We start from the raw sequence: 22,709 nt of genomic DNA on the forward strand, positions 1-22,709 counted from the left end.
AAGCACCAGGGGCTTGGAGTGGTTCCAGTCACCCACAAAAAATACAATCAGAGGTTTAGCTCGTCTAGGGACCCACTGGCCATTATAGAGCCACCAAAAGCACAACAGTCTTGAAGAGAAAAAGTGAGCACGGTATTCTGTTTTAAACCGCAGGTTCAAACTCAAATTGACTGAGGGCCAAAATCTAAATCTGGAACAAAGTCGTGGGCAGAACTAAATTTGTGACTAAAATTGTGTGTGCATACACTTGTAATTTAGTTTAATTTCATACACATTATTTATTTCCGATCATGTGGTTGTTCAAATGTGCCTGCACATATTGTGTTGCATATGAGTGTAAGCAGTTTCATTGGCCTGAGCCCACTCACGTTGACACACCAAATTTCATATCCAAGTCTTGTTATGCTATGTATTAATGGATGCGGGCCGACAGTAATCCACTTTTGAAATGATCTTGTGGGCCAAATAAAATGACTCCGCAGGCCAGATTTGACCCCCGGGCCTGTGTTTGACATCGCTGCTTTAGGACATTACATAAACACACATTAGGGAGGTGGGACAGAGCAGTCTGGGCAGCCTACTGGAGACTGTTTACCCCAACCCCCATGACTCACATCAAGAAGCACTTGAAACTACACCAATTATGATGAACAAATGTTATTGTTATAAAATAAATGTTGATGTGGACTGTGGTCATAAACCACATACACACCCACATACACTACTACACCCAGGCAAATGCGGAAAATGAAGGAAAGCGAACAGGAGTCAATGTTTGTGCGTGTTTGTGTTTAGCTGCTGTAGCTACCGTCAGTGGGTGTGTAATAAATTCCTCTGGTAGGCCTGAGAATCCCTCAGACCGCCAGCATTGCACAACAACTACTTGACATGTCTGCACCTTTAAGCCATGACCCATGAATGCCAAACAGCATGTAAACAAACACCTCCACCACCCAAGCCAAGCAGAGAGGTGTGGAGGGGAAGCAGTGACGAACTGGGCTAAGTTTCTCCAACTGGGTCGGCACGGCAGTAAATTAAGGTAAGGCTCCAACTGCGCCTGTGCCTCCATTGTTCTGTGGCCCAGCTCAGAGGAAATGGCGACACCCCTCCCCATTCCATGCGTGAAGGTAGCAGGGCTGAACTGGGATCGAACAACAGCCCGGGCATTTATGATGTAGACCAGCGCCTCACACAGCAGACTTACCACAAGATCATGATTAGCGCAGTCCACTGTCTAGATCAAAAATGCACCAATGGGCCATACCATCTAAATGGTGAGCTGGTCTCGAAGGGACAAAACAACAACAACAACAAAACAAAACAACAGCACCGGCCTGTGAGGACTGACAGCCCACCGGGAAAATGCCCTGTATGCCAGATTACCGATCCAGCCCGTGAAGGTAGTAAATAACCAGCCCTGTGGACCGGCGTTTGAGTTAAGCGCCGGTATTCAGAACCACCATTGCCATCATAATTACCGTCATTTGGGAGGGGCAGGAAGACTTTGACAAGAAAGTAATGTCAGTCCAGTGGAGTGCATTCGAATTAAAAGCCATTTCTTCGCCACCACCACCCATACTGCCAGAGTCCTGTCGATACGGCCTACCCGTCAAGATGAGCTACACAGCGCAACTCTGTTAGGTGGTTGGGATTAGGTTAACAGGCTATTGGAATCTTGTTTTGATGAAGCAGCCCATTTCGATAGAACAGCTTTTCTTGTGTATGACTGTCACTGAGCTACCTGTCCAGTTCAGCTACCAAGTCTTAACAACACAGTAGCACCCCCTAGTTGTTGGGCATTACGTAAACACAGCACATTTCTACAAAGCAGCGAAATTCGACAACAGAACGGCAGCATTACATTATTGCGATCAGCGGCAGCATTCGGGAGGGGCAGGAGGAACGCAATGCAACGCAACGCAACGCAGCGCGGCTGACAAGAAAACAGGGTCACGCCGCGACACTTCAAAGGAGAGCTAATTAACAGCTTCCTCTCTCCTCCACAGCAGCAGCAGCAGTAGCAGCAACAGCAGCAGCAGCAAAATCCCCCCTGTGCTGAGGAGCTCTGCAACTCTGCTGAATATTACATGACTCTCAATGAGGTGGCGAGTGTGTGTGTGTGTGCAGCGGCGTGGAACAGGGGGGGAAAACCCTGACTCATTCTTAGGGCCCAGACCACTTGGGGGGCCCACCGGGGGCCCTCCCATGGAAAATATTTTTCTTCTTTCATTTTTTTAAACATTATTTTAAAAATAATGTCAATACATGTTGGTAATTTATGTAATTCCAATGTTCTCTGGAAATACATCTGTTGAATTGGATATACTAGCCTGCAAATCGGCTATATTCTATATCAGACACCCCCATTATCACGCATTGGTTTAGTCCGCCCTCTCGCGGACTTTTGATTGTACAATATGCGGAATCAACACTCACTCACGTCATTATTAGGCATTAAACGCAGCAGCCGGTTAGCAATGAAAGACTTCTAAAACACCAGGCTTTCACAAAAAGAATAGAAAGGCAAGAGAGATAGGGGAAACAAAATGAAGGAAAGCAACTGCAGCTGATTTCTTGCAAGAAAGGTGAGCCCAAATGTCAAAATTACAGCCTACAAAGTAGGATACCTAACTATCCCATTCCCATTCCGTGTGGCCTTCTGTGATAGCCGATGTCAAATGAAAAAAAGAATCTCATTTTGTTGGCTATCATTGTGAACCCATATTTGTCTTTGATAGGCCTATATTCATAACAAGTGTCCCAAAAGACCAACATGGGTCGATGTTGGTTCAAATATCCAAATGATAGCAAAGCCTATTTGTAAAATGAATCCCACTCAATTTCAGAAAATGTCACGAACGTGAAGATGCCCCCTGTCGCAGCAGGTGCAAATGGTGTGAACTTGAGAGTAGGTGAGCCTATTTTAGCTAATATCCTAGTCTTGAAGAAAAGCGGTTTCTCAACCGGGTGCAATGCTGCCCGCCCTGGTCATCAAATTTGCAGATTGATTCTGTCGATATTAGTCGACCTCATATTCATCAGTTGCCAATGTCAAGGTGGCGGCGTGAACAGCTGTCAGTCTTGAACCTTCATTCTGATTTTATTTTGCGGTCTCAAAGCTCTGGTTACTTGGCCATGTCTCTGACCATCTGACAACGCCCGTTATAGCTGAAGTGTGGTAAAATAATGACGAGATTTTGACGGGGCACCAGTCTGCGTTTTGAATGTTGCTGACGCCATTCTAATCTGCGCAAAGCGCAAGAGATGACCCTGTTTGCATAGCGCAAGAAAAGAGGCAGAGTAGCCTACCTACCTCCGTGCTGAGCAGGTAGCCTATCTGCATTGAGTGCTCATGAAAATTACAAGATAGGCTACTGTGAAATAGTTACTGGCCCATTTAAATCTGAAAGTATATGTAGTAGCCCAATAAATAATGTTTTCAAAGAAATAAATAGTCTAGGCTATAGCCTAACTAGGTTCGGGGTGCCCTGACTTTCAAAGGTTGAGCGACATCAAATGCAAAGAGCGTTTTGTTCTATTTAGGCTACTCTGCTTTACCGCAGGTTTTAAGCGACATTTCGAAGTCAGCTTCTACCAGTAGCCTAGGCACAGCTGATTCTCTTTTCCTTGCTCTCCCAAACACTGATACGGGCAAACGTGACGTGCGTGCGGGGCTGTGCAAGTGAACGAATGTGCGCGCAAGCGCCTGTGTTTCTGTTCAGCGATGCACATTGAAGAAAGTACAGTTCAACATATCAATGTCTCGTGTGTCCATAGTGCACAAAACAGTAGGCTGGAAGCATTGTGAAAAGAAATGTATCAGTCTCTTTCCTCCCCCTCACACCATAGTGATGAAGTGATTAAATGTCATCCCTATGAATATGATAGCCTACTTTTCATAACTGGTAATGTGAAAGATTAAGACATTTTATATTTTTAGTATGTCTATTGTGTCATATGATTGAAGATGAGAATGATTCAAGTGAAGGAGAGGAAAGCATAGAGGGGTATTTTGAGGAAGGCAAGAAGGATGACAATATCAGGAGGTAGGCGCGCGCACGGGGGGGGGGAGGTGGTGGTGGTGGAGGGTTTGGGTAGGTTGGGGTGTGTGTAGGGGGGCCCATGGAAGAGGTTGTTCCTAGGGCCCCAAATTTGGTGCTACGCCCCTGTGTGTGTGTGTGTGTGTGTGCGCGCGTTTGCGTACGTGTGTGTGTGTGCGCACGTACGTATGTGTGCGAGGAATGAGGATGCAGCATTTCAATGGAAGCTGAAGGGCCAACAGAAAACACTCTTCTTCACAACTGTCAAAAAGGATTAACTGAGGAGCTCCGATTGGCGTGGCCATCAGTGGAACAAGGCCAAAGCAGTCAATCCAGAGAGGCTAATGGCTGATCCCTAATAAATTCAATGGTTTCTCTTTCTTCCATCTCCAGTTACTGATGCAGGCTTCCTCAGAAGAGCCTGTCCCCTTCCAATGCAGATTATGCCAATGCAGATTATAAAAACCCTTCCTTTATCCACAGTCAATACCGCTCACATGCCAACCTGAGAAGAGCCTTTGCATATCAATATTTCAGATTAGGATAGGGCAGTGGCGGGTGTTGGGGTGGTATCAATTCTACCCCTGATACGTCTGGGGGCTCATACAGGACAGCGTGACATGATGTGATATTGGCATTGCAATCACACAGCACACCGCAGCACAAAGTGCACAATGCATCTGCACTTAATCCACTGAGTCGGGAGTAACCATTACAATGCAATGTCAATGCGTGGGAGTGGTGTCACTCATAGGCTACCTGCTACATTTATTGACGCAAAATGTCTGAGAAATCATGTATGTGGAGAAAGCCCACGGTTCAGTTTCTCATAATCCCTGAGACATGCATTAGGCTTTACAGAATCAATGACTCCATGATGTTCATGCCTGCTCTAATGTTGTGTTGTCTGTGTTTACTATATCGGTATGTAAGCCTGTCACGATATACGATAAGTCAATAAATCGGACGATAACTTTTTACAAGAACGATCACTTTTCTGGCCCCGATAAGTAACGATAAGTTATTTGCGAGATGTTTTGTTTTCCCTCTCTCCCTTTCTCTACCGTAGCCGGAAGACTAGGATAGCGCGTTATAGGCCAACGCAGCGCAATGACGCTTAAATGTTAGTGTAATTTTAAGTTTCAGTGCAGTTCTGGTTGGGAAAAAGTGCATTGATCTGGCTACTTGCGTCTTTGAAATAGAACGCTGGTGTTCCCGCGCGTCGCTTATAAGCCTCGACAAAGAATCAGCGCTAGAGACTCTAGGAGCGCAATATTCTTCCAGTCTCAGTCAGCGTATCTGCAACATTCCTCAGAGAGGGAAATGAACAGCTCCAACACGGCGGCAAATGTTCATTTTGAAATATGCGCAGCAACCCAATATCCACGACGAAGACGTGTTTGTGCAAACATGAAATAGTGGTGCCGTCGCGACAAACTTGCTCTGAGGCTGTTATTTTAAACCTCGCCGAGTTTCCACTATTATTTCAATGCGCCTCCTACCCCGACGTTCGTTGTCTGTTCTTTTTGTGATTTTCGCTATATTTCTTGTTTATTTAGACCTAACAATATGAGTAGGCAGTCCGCAAGCAAATCATGAAGATAAGATTTGTGGATTTAAATCTGTCACACCAGGAGAATGTGAACGGTTGAGCGCGCTACAGGGGAAACAGAGGCATGGCGACTCATAACTCATAAGAATCAATGTATGGGCGTTCATAAAGGACTTTAAAGTGCGCCGAATTGCAACTTGTTCCGGTCCAGGGTCTCGGAGAGAGAGAGAGAGAGAGAGAGAGAGAGAGAGAGAGAGAGAGAGCTGAAACTTGTGCATCTGTTCATGCTCTTTTGCTTTTTGCTGATGTTGAAATGCCTTTAACAGGGCTGATTTGGGTTTTGACTGACAATTAGCTAGTAACAACGTGCATTTGTTTGAAATAAGCTGTCTAAGTAATAATTTGTGAATTAACAATACCCCACCAGTAGGTTATTTTACATCACACCATGGATAGGCCTATAAGCCATTCAGTGTGCTTGAGAAAGATAAATAACAGATAATGTTATTTATTTTAGTTAAAAAGACTATATAACTTACCTTCATAATAAATACAAAAAAGCCTATTTAGAGCCTATTGTGCTCCATGAGGATGTATTTAAAAACATATATCCCCCGCCGTGATGCTTTAAAAATGTGAAGGGGTGTAGTCACATTTTTATTGCATTTTTACGTCATTATATTGTTTGACACATTTCTTCTTGGAGCAGGCGTCAAACTTAATTATTTAAACCTCTGAGTCTGCTGGCCCAAATGTTACATTCAATGTTTCAAGAAGGAGGCCGCACCTTGCATAGCAGTGTTTTTTATTGCAAATTATATTGTTTGAAAATGGCGAGAGAGACAATATTATCGATTATCGCGATAATTTCTTGTTATCGTTATCGTCTGGCAAAAATTGTTATCGTGACAGGCCTAGGTGCGAAGATGGCTGTGGGCCAGTGACGCCACACAGCTGGCTGAGGCAGTGCATAATGATGACACCAGAGCTCAAGACAGGCACGCTGGGGATGAGGTCACCGACTCCATGACCTTTAACCTGTGCACCTGTGCGAGATTAATTGGACGTCTGTCAGCAGGCCGTAAATTGAGCAAACGACGACTGGGCAAGGGGTTAGACACACAGCACACACAGAGTGACGACAGGTTCAGTGAAGTGGTGGGAACAACCAACACTGCTGTTCTGAAATCCTGACACACACAATACACACACACACAATCAATGACGCACACAATCCAAGATAGACACACTCAGAGACAGACAGACACACACACACACACACACAAACACACACTCAAAGACGCACACGTGCACACCGCACTGTCCACACACGTGCACATATTTGCACACACACTACATCAAGAGATCCCCTCTCTTCCAAAGAGATCCAGTGGGCAACACTCAGCAGACCTTGGGAACAAAAAATAAAACAAAAAACAAAGCAAAAAAAGCAATGAAAAAGAAGCATGACTCTTTCTTTACAACAGACTTGACAGGTCAAAACCTTTCCTCCACAGATGCCCATTGCAGACCTAGAGAGAGAGAGAGAGAGAGAGAGAGAGAGAGAGAGAGAGAGAGAGAGAGAGAGAGAGAGAGAGAGAGAGAGAGAGAGAGAGAGAGGGAGGACGAGGAAGAGGGAGAGGGAGAGAGAGAGAGAATGAAACATGGTCGCCAGCTAATCTGCCAGCGGCTTCCCAGTGACAGACCCCTAGCAAGCCACCCTCACTAGCCGGGGAATTAATCTCTCTCTCCGCTGTGACTGACCCACTTCTGGAGTGCAATAAAGAGGGCGGGGAGCAGGAGAAGAACATTACAAAAGGAGAAGAGGATAGGAAGAAAAGAAACGGGGTGGTGGAGGTGGAGGTGGAGGAGGAGGAGGAGAAGGAGTGAAGACGGGAGTGTTGGTGAGACTGTAGATGAGTGTTGGTTTCTGGAGGGAGAAACAGGAGGAGAAGAGAATGGAGTGGAGAAGTAGAGTTGGTGGGGTGGAGTGCAGACAGCAGAGGCAGATGTGGTATTGGTGGCTGAGGGCAAGTAAGTACGGAAGTACATTTTATTTATAAAGAACATTTAAAAACAGTGCAAACTGACCAAAGTGCTGTACAGTGTCTGGTTAGAACAATGCTAATAAATATATAAATGAATAAAAGTAATAAAGCATATTTAATGGAATAGGGGTGGGATTGGTGGGGACTCGAGGGGTGGTGGTGCTGTGGCTGTATTGTAGAATAGTTTGGGGGCATCAACCTCTGAGGTTGAATGTGAGAGAAGAAGTCAAAATCTCAAGGCTAGTTTAATGAAAAGGGAAGGTGGAGGTTTGGTGGAGAGTCGGTGGTGTAGTCTGTGTATGTGTGCGTGTGCGTGTGCTAGTGTGTGTGTGTGTGGTATGGATGAGGGGGTGGTGGTGGTAGTGAAGTACAATGGGTTGAAACAACAACCTCTGAGGGCAAAAGTAAGAGGAGAAGCCAAAAGTATTAGCTCTAGCAGCAACCGGACTACATAGAAGAGAGAAGGGTTGGAGGTGGGCTGAAGACAAGAGTGGTGTGCTGAGGCAGTGGGTATAGAGTGCAGGGCCCCCGCTAAACATAAGCAGAGTTTGCATAGTGCTTAGGGCACCAACTAGTGTTTGGGGCACCAACCACTTTGCCCCCACAATTTGGCCTTCTTAAATTGAGATTGATTAAAAACGATGAAAAAAATACTGAATTACATTACAAAACATACATTTCATAGTTAGTAGATTACAGTATTATCATTACTTAATTATGAGGGGGGGGCTCCTGACCAGATATGCTTAGGGCCTCTAAAACCTTAGCAGCGGCCCTGGTAGAGTGGGTGGTTGAGTGTTAGGGACCAGAGGGGGGTGGTGGTGGTCGTGTACAATGGGGTTGGGACAAAAACCTCTGTCTGAGGGCGAAAGTGAGAAGCAGAGCCAAAGCTCCAGTAGCAGCCAGCCAGACTACTTACTTCGAAACACAGAGACTTGATCTCCTGCCCGCTTAAGATGGAGGGAAAACCCTCAACACTGGCTAGACTGTGTGTAAAGACGTAAAGCGGCGTAAAACCACAGAAGGCTAGATTAAGAACATTATTCTTTTAAGTTTCTTTAAAGGTCTTAAAAAGTTTAGTAAATTTTGGCCTAATACTGTATTCTAATCACTAATTAGAAAGCTTTTCTTTAGCCCAATACTGTATCCCCATCACTTGCTACTTAAGATAGCGAGTGACTTTCCATTGCACCTTCAAATGCACTTGGATAGGAAGTGGTCATGTGACTTGGCCTTGTAAATTCCAGAGTCAGCCATCATTCATAATCTAGGTCAGGCGCTCAACAAAACATGTCAGGACTGAACTAACATGTCCTGACCTACAATACTAAATATATTATTTACCGGGTAAGTATAAGCAAGCTTGCTGTGCTTTCCCCCAGTGGCAACGGACTTATTCTGAGAGTTCAAATTATTCTGAAAGGTCACATTAATCCATACAGAAAATTGACTTATTTTCTGGTAACCAGGCTCATCACCAGGGTCTTTAATATGACTCGAACAGAAATACAAATGAAGTAGAAGTGGTATATGTACTGCATGCGAGATGGAGATCATGTCTATGGTACTTGGATCCCAGTCAGACCTCACGCACATCCAATTTCTTTTAGCCGTGTGTCAAAACGTAACTGAAACGTCACAGAAATAAAAATGGATTAAAAAAAGGGAGCTCATCCTTACCCTGCAAGTGGTAAATGGTAACATGCAACATTTTTGATTTGTTGATGATTGCAGGTTTAAATCAACCAAGTGCCAGTGCTAGTGATGTACCCAGCCAGGCAGGTTACCATCCCAAGCACTGCTCCAAGTCATTGCTGTTACCAGAGAGAGTAGAGAGAGAGAGGTTCCATTGGCCCATTGTTTCCGGGTTCTATTATTGCAAAGGGGAGGGGGGGGGAATCCCCCTTTAGGCAGACCTAAGCAGACCTAAGGACTGTTCTATTCAATGCTAGGAGCATTATGACACGCCCCTTTAGGCAGACCGGAACCTGGTCACGTTAGGTGCCCATAGCAACCTATTACATTGGCATATCTCTTTATACTTAAAGAATCTCTCAGCTGTTACCGTAAATGCACAGGTTGCATGTCACTGTACCCACTGTACCATCACAATGGCAATGGGTCCCGCTTTGACAGCAATATTAAGTCACATCATTGATTAGCAGTTTATTCACTGCCGCCAGCCAGCATTAATGTCAACACAATGGAATTGCAACTCTGCTACCAGGAGGTGATCTGTCCCCATTTTATGCACAGGTGGTACAGCAGGTCTCTGTGGGACATGCCAATTGAGTGTGCCCTGCCCTGCCTGGCACCATTTTATAGTTTATTTATTCATTTATTTAGGGCATTTTAGACTTGTTTTTATTTAGACAGGACAGTCGAAGATGGAGACAGTAAAAAGGAGAGAGAGACAGGGTGTGAGAGAGAGAAACGGGGTGAGTTTGGTATATGACCCAGGCTGGATTCGAACCTGCGTCAACAGGGCATGCAAGCCCATATGTGTGTGTGTGTGTGTGTGTGTGTGTGTGTGTGTGTGTGTGTGTGTGTGTGTGTGTGTGTGTGTGTGTGTGTGTGTGTGTGTGTGTGTGTGTGTGTGTGTGTGTGTTAGCGCGCTGCAATGCCAACCGAGTGTGCCCTCCCCCGCCTGGCACCATTTTAAAAAGTCGCCACCATCCTCCAGTCACCAGGGAGCCTTGGCACCCGCTGTTGCTGCCGCTGCCTTCTGCATCCGTCCTGAAGGGCAGCACACTCATGCATAAGCAGCAGGTGCAGAGAAACTCTGTGTGTGTGTGTGTGTGTGTGTGTGTGTGTGTGTGTGTGTGTGTGTGTGTGTGTGTGTGTGTGTGTGTGTGTGTGTGTGTGTGTGTGTGTGTGTGTGTGTGTGTGTGTGTGTGTGTGTGTGTGTGTGTGTGTGTGTTAGCGCGCTGCAATGCCAACCGAGTGTGCTCTGCCCTGCCTGGCACCATTTTAAAAAGTCGCCACCATCCTCCAGTCACCAGGGAGCGTTGGCACCCGCTGTTGCTGCCACTGCCTTCTGCATCCGTCCTGAAGGGCAGCACGATCATGCATAAGCAGCAGGTGCAGAGAAACTGTGTGTGTGTGTGTGTGTGTGTGTGTGTGTGTGTGTGTGTGTGTGTGTGTGTGTGTGTGTGTGTGTGTGTGTGTGTGTGTGTGTGTGTGTGTGTGTGTGTGTGTGAATGTGTGTGTCAGGGTCAGGATGTGTGGAGTCATTAGGAAGCTAACGGACATGGTCTACAGATTGGAAAGGGTAATGGGTTTGTTTTTAAAGCGCTAACGGAAATACAGAATAGCGTACCATAATCAGTCTAAGGAGGAAGGAGAACGGTGGCTTGATGAATCATCCGTTTTCTCTTTGTCATGTTTTTTTCTGGTGTGTGGGTCTGCACCTCTAGAGTGTGTGTCTGTACATGTATTCTGCACTTGTTGCATGTGTGCTTGTTTTGCAATTTTGTTTGTCGTAGTCAATCCTGATGGTTACAGGTTTTGTACTTTTACTTTTTTTCGATGCTGGAGAGTAATGAAATTGCACAGATGCTCATGGCAGCACCAGCGCAGGAATGAACATGGAAATCTATGTGTGTGTGTGTGTGTGTGTGTGTGTGTGTGTGTGTGTGTGTGTGTGTATGTGCATGTCATTATGGATAAAACGGCTGGATATTGATTCTGTGGTTTCAGGGATGGAGAACGCTGATGTTTGAGAGACATGGCGGCTCTGGCAGCTGGACACTGGGATTCTGAGCGAGTGCCATTTTGGCTCAAAGGGAGTCTGCAGACACAACACAGGCAGCATAGAGAGACAGACTTCCACTGGGACACACAAGCAGTGTATGTGTGTGATTGAGACCGGGTGAGGGTGAGAGACAGAGAAAGAGAGAAAGCGAGCGAGCGAGCGAGCGAGAGAGCGAGAGCGAGAGCGAGAACCGGTAAAAGTGAGAGTGACAGTGAAAGTGAGAGACAGAGAGAGAGACAGATCAAGAGCGAGAGAAAGAGAGAGAGACATACGGAGAGTGAGTGAGAGTGAAAGTGAGAGACCGAGTGAGAGAGAGGCATTTCCCGTCCTCTTGGCTCATCAGTGTACACCGTGATTACCACCATAAACACACATGCTTAAATGGGTACCCTCTCCCACCCACAAACACAATTACCACCCTAAATCAAACACTCATATTGACACACAGTCACTCAACCACCCCCTACACTACACACAGCTCATTAAGCATTGCACACACAGGTGTGTGTGTGTGTGTGTGTGTGTGTGTGTGTGTGTGTGTGTGTGTGTGTGTGTGTGTGTGTGTGTGTGTGTATAGACAGGGCTTACGCCAGGTGCAGTGAGAAAAGGTGTGTGTGTCCAGACCAGGGGCGCCGCCAGAAATGTTGGGCCCGATGAAAGATTCGAATGTTGGGCCCCCTTACGGGCCCCTGTCAGTGCTTGGGCCCTTAGAACCTGTAACACCTTTCCCCCCCTAGCGGCACCTATGGTCCAGACACTCTCCAATGAAGACAGGCTGGGGACAGGAGTGAAGGATCAGACTCTTTGACTCTTGCCCTGCCATGGTGCATATGGTAGGGCATTGCACTGCTACACCGGGCGGGGACCCGGGGTTCAATTTCTCCCACTCACTTCCTGTCAGCATCTCATACTGTCCCGTCAATGAAGGCATAAAAAGCCCATAAAAATATAAAAAAACGGACTCAACCTTCTCTCTTTTGTGACCTCATGCCAGTGTGGCGCATGAGGCGAGGGCATCTGACCGCTTGAGGGGCACCTGATCCCCCTGTACCGAGGTGCCAACCTCTCAGGTGTGGCAATGACTGATTCTGGGATCACACAGCTCATCAATAATCAAATGACACACACACACACACACACACAGACACAGACACAGACACACACACAGAGACACACACAGAGACAGACAGACAGACAGACAGACAGACAGACAGACAGACAGACAGACAGACAGACAGACAGACAGACAGACAGACAGACAGACAGACAGACAGACAGACAGACAGACAGACACACACACACACACACACACACACACACACACACACACACACACACACACACACACACACACACAGACACAGACACAGACACGTCTCTTTCATAGCATTAATAATAATTCAAACACTCAAAAAAGTGTGTGTGTGTGTGTGTGTGTGTGTGTGTGTGTGTGTGTGTGTGTGTGTGTGTGTGTGTGTGTGTGTGTGTGTGTGTGTGTGTGTGTGTGTGTGTGTGTGTGTGTGTGTGTGTGTGTGTGCGTGCGCGTGTGTGTGCGTGCGTGTGCTTGCATGCAAGCATCCAGACACACACGCTCAGACACACGTACACATGCACAAGCATGCAGAGCTACTGCTCTCTGCGCCAAACCCTTTAAGGCAAATATTTATTTAAATGCCATTTGTAGATTTAGCCTTGTGGCCCTGGGCGATTTAAGACTTATCTGGAATTATGACTTCTCAATAAGAGGCCTTGTTAGAACATATCAAATGAGGGCTGTAACTTTGACTGCAAACAGAAGCCAATCCACAGACTACTACTTCATCTACAGTAGATGCAAGCTCAAGGCAGTGTGTGTGTGTGTGTGTGTGTGTGTGTGTGTGTGTGTGTGTGTGTGTGTGTGTGTGTGTATGTGTGTGTGTGTGTGGGGGGGGCATAGTCAACTCAGAATGAAAAGACGACACAATATTTAGAAAACATAATTGTACTAAAATGTCAACATTGGAAATGTCACCCTATCACTGTCGAGAACAGGTCATCTTGTGCCTATCTTGTCAAGTGTCTATCTTCTCATGATAGACAAATCTCCAACTCTATTATGACCTAAGCAGTAGGCTGCTTAGTCTACAAGGATCTTGTTGCCTACATTAGGGCTGGGAGATATGAAAAAAACAAAATCACGATATGGATTACTTTATGTAAGGGTTAACGTTCGGCGAGAAGGTCGCTACCGTGGAATAGCAGCACGACAGAGAGAATCTTTAGACCCCGACGCGGAGCGGAGGGGTCTTGTTCTCTCTGAAGTGCTGCTATTCCACAAAGCGACCGACTCGCCGAAAGTTAACCCGCTTATTATATGGATATACTTAAATGATTCACACATGGCGGGGACATTTCTTTAGGCCTATTTAATGTGAAGTCTATTATAGTTTTTAATGTCAAAAGATTGTTGCTGCGCAAAACAAAACAGTGCTGTTGTGGAACACCGCTAACAGCTAGGTAGCCAGGACAACAGGTGTTGTCTATCACAGCAGCTGATTAGAGTCTTGTTGAAAAGTCGCTTTAGCAGTGAAAAGTTTTGTTGCCATTGACAGCGGTCTGTTATAGACCAACCCGTCCGTTATCGAAAAATAACAGACGTGCGAACGTTGGGGAGCCCCGTTGAAATGAATGGAGCATTCGACCGATGACGTCACAACCATATAATAAATCACGATAACGATATATATCACGATATAGCACAATTACATACGTTTTCAGTTATTCTCTTTATTTGCTCTTTATTTTTTCATGTTGCAAAACAACCTTTCTTTAAAATGGATCAGTTACATTACAGTTACAGTTACATTAACTTATAGTGTGTATTGTGACAACATGAAATGTAATTAAATGATATTCAATTGTATAAAATTGATAAAATTATTATCACAATATAAACGATATAGGAGAAAGGTCACGATTTACACTTTTATATCACGATAACAATATATATCGTCATATTGCCCATCCCTAGCCTACATCGTGTGTACTGAGTAGGGAATAAAAAGCTCCCGTCCATAAAAAGCTCCCAATGTCCATTGACATTATACTCCACCACACTCACAGGTTCACATGTCCCCAGTATTCAAATTGGCCTGCTGGGAGCTGAGGTTCGTAGAGCTTCACGTTAACAGCAAGACTCCTCCAATGAGATACCACAACTATCATGAGCATCTCCTGTGCCGTGGTGCTACACACACACGAAAGCCCTACTCTCAGAGCAACACAACTTGCCTTTTCCCGAGGCTAACACAGACACTAATTGGCTGATCATGTCAGGTGTGCCCTGAATAGTAATTGGTGCATTACTATGTCGATGGTTGAGCTTTAGCGACCAGCCACCTTTAATTGGTCTGCTTACGCCAACACAGGGGCTCTACACGGACATGAAACGATCCGTTTGCCTGCAAGAGGCATGAGCAGCTGAGAGGTGCTGCAGTTTAATGGGAGCATGAGTATTGCATTACGTTACATTACATTCAAAACCTTAGTGGCTCAGAAAAGAGGACATGACTTACAATGGCTGGGGAAATGCAGACATCGATACAACAAAGATGGGTTGATCTGCACAGATGGGTTGTTCTGACATCAAATATTCCATGTAAATGGAGGGTTCAATAATGTTCTACTCAAAGTAAAAAAAACAACAACATTTCATCCAGTCCTAAACCTGCTGATCATATTGAACAAACATGTGGACTGCCATGCGAGTAATATCATGGTCACCTGTTTTACTGCTATGTGTACAGGAAGAAATAACACATCAGTATTAAGATTCTGAAACTGAGAACTCTAAACTCAGAACCCTGCAAATCTGGAACCACAAAGATCACCCTCTCTGTCTAATGCTCTCAGCTAGCTTAGGTTTAAATGCTTTTATTCAGCAATCCAAACAGGGGTCGTTGCTAAGGTGCCAATGCAATGAGTGACATCATCTCAAAGCATTGACATGCCTGGGATGATGGACCAATAGTGGTTAGTGATCAGGACCACGGTTGACCAGATGGTTCAAAGTTCAATACAAAGATCAACCACCGATTTACCCCTCACCGAAAGGATCTTAGAGGAGAGGTTTGAGGTAAATAAATGCTGTTGTACAGTATGAGCTCTCTGTGTGAGTTGTTGGTAGAAAAGACACCTTCACACAATCAAGACTGAGCAATACACTGTTTCTGAAAATAAAAATTTTTTTTCTGAAAGTCCACCTTATGCATGTCTGCTGCACGATGTGTAATGTAACTAAATGAGTCATTAGATGGTGATGACCTACCATCATCAACATCAGTAGCTCATTTCACTAGTAGTTCTCTATAGATGTCAGAGGCCGCAATAAGCAGCAAAAATCACAGCCACCTCTTACATAGTGTGTGACTTATGAGCTCACTGTAATTCCCAGAGTCTCGAGAGTGGAGTGGCTGCCACCAGACCGAATCATCCCTGCCCTGCACGCCCCGGCACACAGACACCAGGTGAAGAGGGGGAGAGAGAGAGAGGAGGAGAGGAGAAGAGAGACGGGAGGAGCTAGGGAGAGAGGGCAAGAGAGGGGGGCTACAAGTCTGTAGGCACAGAGTGTGCCCTGTACACAGACCAGGTGCAGAGGAGGAGAGATAGAGGGAGCGAGGGAGGAAGAGGGAGAGGGGGAGGAAGAGAGAGAGAGAGAAAGAGAGAGAAAGAGAGAGAGAGAGAGAGCGAGCGAGAGAGAGAGAGAGGACAAGCCAAAGAGTATGCCCTGAACACACACCAGGTGGGGAGGAGGAGAAGAGGAGAGGAGAGATAGAGGGAGCGAGGCGAGTGAGTGAGAGAAGGGCGGAGAGGAGGGACAGGAGAAAGGAGAGAGGGAGAGAGAGAGGGAGGGAAGACAAGCCTGCAGGCAAAAGAGCACGCCAGCCATCCGCCCACATTTCACAAGAGCCTAGCAGGAGGCATTAGAGGTAATTAGGCTGAGGGGAGGATAGAGAGAGAGAGGTGAAGAAAGCAGAGGAGGAGAGGAATGAGAGGAAGAAAGAGAGGAGAGACAGAGGAGCAAGAGAGGAATGAAAGGAATAAAGAGAGGACAGGAGGAGAGGAGAGAAAGGGGAGCGAGAGAGGGATGAAGAGTGGAATGAGATGAAGAAAGAGAGAGGACAGGAGGAGAGGATAGATAGTAGAGGAGCGAGAGAGGGACAGAAGAGGAATGAGAGGAGGAGAGGGAGAAGAGAAATGAGGGAAGAAGGAGAGGACAGGAGTCAAGAGGAGAGAAAAGAGAGAAGAGGAGAGGGGCTAAAAGCATGAAGGTAATTACCCATCAGCACCTGACTCATCAGTGGAGAAGAGAGCGGTGCACAGCGGAGAGAGGGATGGAGGGAGGGTCAGAGGTGGAGATAATGGAATGAGTGGGAGGAAAAGGCTGAGAGAGAGAGAGAGAGAGAGATGGAAAGAGCAAGGGGAGGGATAGAGCGTTAAAATGGAGATGCTATGGTTTCCTCCATAAGCGGAAGGAATGTCATGTAGTTAAATGAAATGGGGTGGGGGGGGTGGGGTGGGGGGGAGAGAGACACACACACACACACACAGACAAAAAGAGAGGGAGGAAGATGTTCGTCTTTCTCAACCCTGAATTACTAAGAAACAGGCTCATATGAGAACTGCGGTCCGTGTGGCATTATGACAGTGTGTGTGTGTGTGTGTGTGTGTGTGTGTGTGTGTGTGTGTGTGTGTGTGTGTGTGTGTGTGTGTGTGTGTGTGTGTGTGTGTGTGTGTTGCATGATTACTGCGGTTGCTGTATGGGGCTTGCGAAAGATTGCTCTCACACTGATGGCACAATAATTACACACAGAAAAAAACCTCTTTCTCCACTCCATCTATGTCTCTGTCTGTGTGTTTCTGTCTGTCTCTCTGTGGGTGTGTCTGTCTGTGTGTTTCTGTCTGTCTCTCTGTGGGTGTGTCTGTGTGTGTGTGTGTGTGTGTGTGTGTGTGTGTGTGTGTGTCTGTGTGTCTGTCTGTGTGTCTGTGTGTCTGTGTCTGTCTGTGTCTGTCTGTGTCTGTCTGTGTGTCTGTGTGTCTGTGTGTCTGTGTGTCTGTCTGTGTGTCTGTGTGTCTGTGTGTCTGTGTGTCTGTGTGTCTGTGTGTGTGTGTGTGTGTGTGTGTGTGTGTGTGTGTGTGTGTGTGTGTGTGTGTGTGTGTGTGTGTGTGTGTGTGTCTGTGTGTGTGTGTGTGTCTGTGTGTGTGTCTGTGTGTCTGTGTGTCTGTCTGTCTGTGCGTGTGTGTCTGTCTGTCTGTGCGTGTGTCTGTCTGTCTGTCTGTCTGTCTGTCTGTCTGTCTGTCTGTCTGTCTGTCTGTCTGTCTGTCTGTCTGTCTGTCTGTGCCTGTGTCTTTCTGTCTGTGCCCGTGTCTTTCTGTCTGTGCCCGAGTCTGTCTGTCTGTGCCCGAGTCTGTCTGTCTGTGCCTGTGTCTGTCTGTCTGTCTGTGCGTGCTTGCGTGTCTGTGCTTGCGTGTCTGTGCTTGTGTGTCTGTGCTTGTGTGTCTGTGCTTGTGTGTCTGTGCTTGTGTGTCTGTCTGTCTCTCTCTGCCCAAAATAGCACATGATGTCACATGCACAGCTGTTTAAAATATACAAATAAAAACAACACTAAACAAAACACTGTTTCTCATGACCGCTAAGCACTTGAGCAGATGACATACCTCTCAAACAGCCCCAAAATAGTGGGTGGAGTTGAGTAGGATGCATAGGATACACACTCCAGAGTGTACCAGTTTTAAAGGATGCACACTTACGACTGCTCCAAACAATGAGACAATATATGGGCCTGCATGCCTAAAATAATCTTCCCCTCAACAAAACACTACAAGAGGTAATACAGTATGGATGGACTCAATACACAACAATATGCACACAACAGGCCCTGCCGTGGCCAACTGGTAGGGTACTTGTCTGCCATGCGGCCGAACCAGGTTCGTTTCCCGGCGCGGGTCCTTTGTCGACCCCTGCCCATCTCTCTCCCCATTCGCTTCCTGTCCACCTCTCAAACTGTCAGATCATCAATAAAGTCGTAAAAAGACAAAAAAAAAATGCACAACAGTAATACACACAAAATGCATCCAACAAAAACACTGTAGCTTGTAGTATTTATAAATCTGTATTTATGTATGGCATGTATATGGAAGTATATTTCCGTAATGTGTGTCAGGGGATGTGTGTATATGTTGTTAAGTGTTCATCTGCACAAGGTCATTATGCTGATGATGGTGATTGTAACTGAATTACAATGAGTGAATAATTATTACACATTTACATATGCTCTATAAACATGCATGTTTGTGCACTTGTGCATTTTCTTTTGTGTGTGTGTGTGCATACTCCCTACCTCTTGTTTGTTTGTTACATGTGTGAGCATAGCAGTAGTACTGTGTGTGTGTGTGTGTGTGTGTGTGTGTGTGTGTGTGTGTGTGTGTGTGTGTGTGTGTGTGTGTGTGTGTGTGTGTGTGTGTGTGTGTGTGTGTGTGTGTGTGTGTGTCTGTGTGTACGCATGTGTATATGTTTGCATGCGTCTGTGCATGCGTATGCGTGCGTATGTATGCATGTGTGTTTGCGTGTGTGTTTGCGTGTGTGCGTGCGTGCGTGCGTGCGTGCGTGCGTGCGACAACAGGGGTAGGCTCTGGCGAGTCTGCTGCCTAAAAAGCATGGAGCCAGATCTCAGAGATTGAATTACGACCCTTCTGGGTGTTGGCTCTCAGACCCCCACTGTAACAATCGATCGGCTGCCAAGGGAAGAGCATCCTCTCTCAGCCACTAGTCTCTGCTGAAGTCCCTCTCACAGTCTTCACGCAGAGTACCAACCATGGAGCTCTGCTCAGCTCAATGGCTGCCAACTAATCATCTTCGGGACGGGCACGGCAAGAATTTCACCTTAAGGATATAGTGTGTGTGTGTGTGTGTGTGTGTAGGTCAAACCCTGAACCAATATACATCGTTCATACATCATTCCCACTATTCATACAGCATGCTCATGTACTGACTGTGCTACTGCCATGCGTGCTCTGCATCAGAACTTCAATGGTAAACACATTTGGTATGATTTTATCAACGATATCACTTGATGCACCGGAGCCCTCCTTGTAAAACACTAATCCATCTTAAAAGGTCTGCTCACATCGAAGAAGAGAAAAGTGAATTTCAGCACAGAAATGCAAAAGAAACTGACGAATTTTCGAATGAGGAGAGTGTTATCTAATGATTCTGTGCACACCAAAAACATGACAATATAAGCAAAATAAAATGGGTAAGGATTTCAGTAAGACCTGCAAAATGGCATTGTCATTCAGTGTAACGGAGGCCTTCTGCTGACTGTAACTGTAAAAAACATGACTCTTTTTATTTATTTATTGTTACAGGGAATTCATGAAAGCCTCGGCTGTCATCCATTCACTTGAAACAATTTAAAAATCATGTTTTTTGCAGTTACAGTCGGCGGTAGGTGTCCGTAACACTGAATGACAAAGGCGTCTTTGACCCTCTTGTCATAGACATTTGTCTTCAAATCAAGTCACAGCGTGTGGTACGAAACCATGCTAAACAAACAAACTAAAACTGGCGTAATAATATAATAGCTCAGGCGTTTGCACTGCTGGAGTCCCTCATTCCATCCTGGCGGGTGTCTCATTAGTACAGCTTCTCAGAGTCCTGCAAGTCCATTACCTTACCAGCATGGCAACATGGCTTCATATTGAGTAAACGAACGCAGGCGAAGGACAATGGCACTGGCTTGGCTTCCAGACACCCGAAATAGACGCAGGAGGAAAAAGGCGGAAAGACAGCCACGAGGAGAGAGGAGGAAAGACAGCCACGAGGAGAGAGGAGGAAAGACAGCCACGAGGAGAGAGGAGGAGAGAGGAGGAAAGACAGCACGAGGAGAGAGGAGGAGAGACAGCACGAGGAGAGAGGAGGAGAGACAGCAGGAGAGCAGTTGGTCGACCGCCATCCCTGTGTGTGTGTGTGTGTGTGTGTGTGTGTGTGTGTGTGTGTGTGTGTGTGTGTGTGTGTGTGCCTCAAATGCGCCTCAAATGCATCCTCCACACACGCACGCACGCGCACGCACGCACGCGCACATGCGCACACGCGCACACACGCACACACAGAAACCGGTGGCTAACTTGAGAGATGCAGGGCTCATGTGCCTCCTGTGTGTGTGTGTGTGCGTCTGTGTGCGTCTGTGTGCGTCTGTGTGCGTCTGTGTGCGTCTGTGTGTGTATGTGTGTGTGTCTTGTGATGTGATTAGCATCAAGCCGCAGCAGGTTATATTTGTGGCAGGCAGATTTATCTCATTATTCTTACTCAAGGCCACATGACTGCAGTTTTGTCTCAGACCAGCCTTGACCTTGGACAGGAGTCAGTGAATTGGTTTGTGTGTGTGTACGTACGTGCGTGCGTGCGTGCGTGCGTGCGTGCGTGCGTGCGTGTGTGTGTACGTACGTGCGTGCGTGCGTGCGTGCGCCTTGCCGCCCATCACCGAATAGGGAGGGATTCATCTCGGAATAGAAACGGGTCGACTGCTGACTTGTCAGGAAGGTTAATTAGCTTGCCAAGCGAAACCCAAACACACACTTAAGCAACAAACACACTCCTCACTCAACACACACCGATACAGACACAGACACCGACACAGACACGCACACACAGCTCATCTGAGTGCTCCGCATCTTTTTCCATTTTAGCCCACCACACTTCTTCATACCAAATGGTACACCTAAGCAATATTCAACAGAACCATTGTACCACTTGAACAAGCTATGCGGAGTGGACTTCTTTGGGATACAGAATTGGACAAAGTAAACAACAGACTTTCCTCAGAGCTGTATTTGGCTACCTTGAAAAGTGCTATTCCTAAACTGGTCCGAAACAATAGCACCATGAGTCCAGACTGTTTTCAAGGGTACAAAGAATATCAATTGATTTCAGAGGACCTAAATACTGCAGTCATGATGGCAAACTCCACAAGAGATGTTCCAGACTACTCTGACATTCAAAAGGCAACCTCACTTCTCCACAGCGCTGATTTCAAAAGCTTGCTATTTGGATGGTTTAACACGTCTGGACTGACAAGAACCTCGGGTCAAAAAGCCACAGCGACAAGACAAAAGACAGCAAAGGAAAAAGGCAAGCATGAGGCCAAACAAGCCATTCCTGGTTGCTCAGTCCACACAAACTGAACAGACAAAAGCCTTCAAGCAAGTTGGCATACTCAGTACTCCTGTCTGGCGACTAATTAGCGACATTGCTTTGCTTTCCCTCTGGCCTGCCCTCAACCACACCATACTTTGGCCAACAGGACCAACCAGTCAGCCTGGGAAATTAGCGGTGTAAGCGTTAGCATTTCAATACTGCTGTCAGCTTAGGGGAGATGGATGATGGGGGTGTTGGGGTGTATTGTTTGGTTGGTGGTCTGTTTATCTTACGTTGTAACACTGCGAGGGCCCATAAAATGCCAAACCTGTAATGCCAGTAAGGCTTAGCTGATTTGGTTGTAAGGAAAAGGAAGCCAAACACCAGCCAAACGCTGTCTAAACTTTTCTTTCTCTCACAAAGTAACAGCATCGATGGGGGAATGCATTTTACATCAGATATGGGACAGATGTGCTAAAATTAGACATTCAAAGTCCCCAGAAAGCAGTTAATATTAATACAGCTCTGTTCGAGCTGCAAGCGACAGACCCATGCACTGTAGGAGTAGGCCTACTCTTGCCCAAGAGCTAAGAGGACGCTAGTAGCACTAGCTAACGGTAGGTAGGACACCTCCACTCAGTGGTGTAGTCTACTTCATTGTGGTGGGTATACTGCATATTTGAGCATTTTTTGAAGTGGGTATACTGTATATATTTGTGCTATTCAAAACAATGGATCAATCAATTTTAAGTGGGTATACTGAAATCCCTGAAATTTAGAAGTGGGTATACTCTGTATACCCGCGGTCTACGTAGACTACACCACTGCCTCCACTGTCACCCACTAAACAATCGCAGGAAGCCTCCTCTTGCTAAGCGCTAAGCAGCCCTGCGGTGTCAACACCCCTGCGGCATCCCTGGTGGCTCTGGGGAAGCCATCTGGACACTTCTGCCTCCACATTCTCCTTCCTCCCGCTGCATGTCCCCCATGTCCGCCACCACAGATAGCTCTAGCCAAAAATGCAGCCAGGAAGCTAAGCAATTGATTGGCATCCCCTGTCCACTAAATGGCCATAGAGAGACGATGACAACCCTTTAAACGACAACAGCGCCACTGTGGTTTTCAAATGAAAGTGGAGCGG

The 22,709-nt window shown here is 46.3% G+C and overlaps 1 protein-coding gene across 1 annotated transcript in view; it reads right to left on the minus strand.

The window, feature by feature from the left end:
• The window catches only part of gfod1 (glucose-fructose oxidoreductase domain containing 1), a 60,269-nt gene that overhangs the window by 6,170 nt on the left and 31,390 nt on the right, over positions 1–22,709 (minus strand). The window lies entirely within an intron of this gene.

Source organism: Engraulis encrasicolus, chromosome 9, assembly GCF_034702125.1.
Source record: "Engraulis encrasicolus isolate BLACKSEA-1 chromosome 9, IST_EnEncr_1.0, whole genome shotgun sequence".
Taxonomy (NCBI): domain Eukaryota; kingdom Metazoa; phylum Chordata; class Actinopteri; order Clupeiformes; family Engraulidae; genus Engraulis; species Engraulis encrasicolus.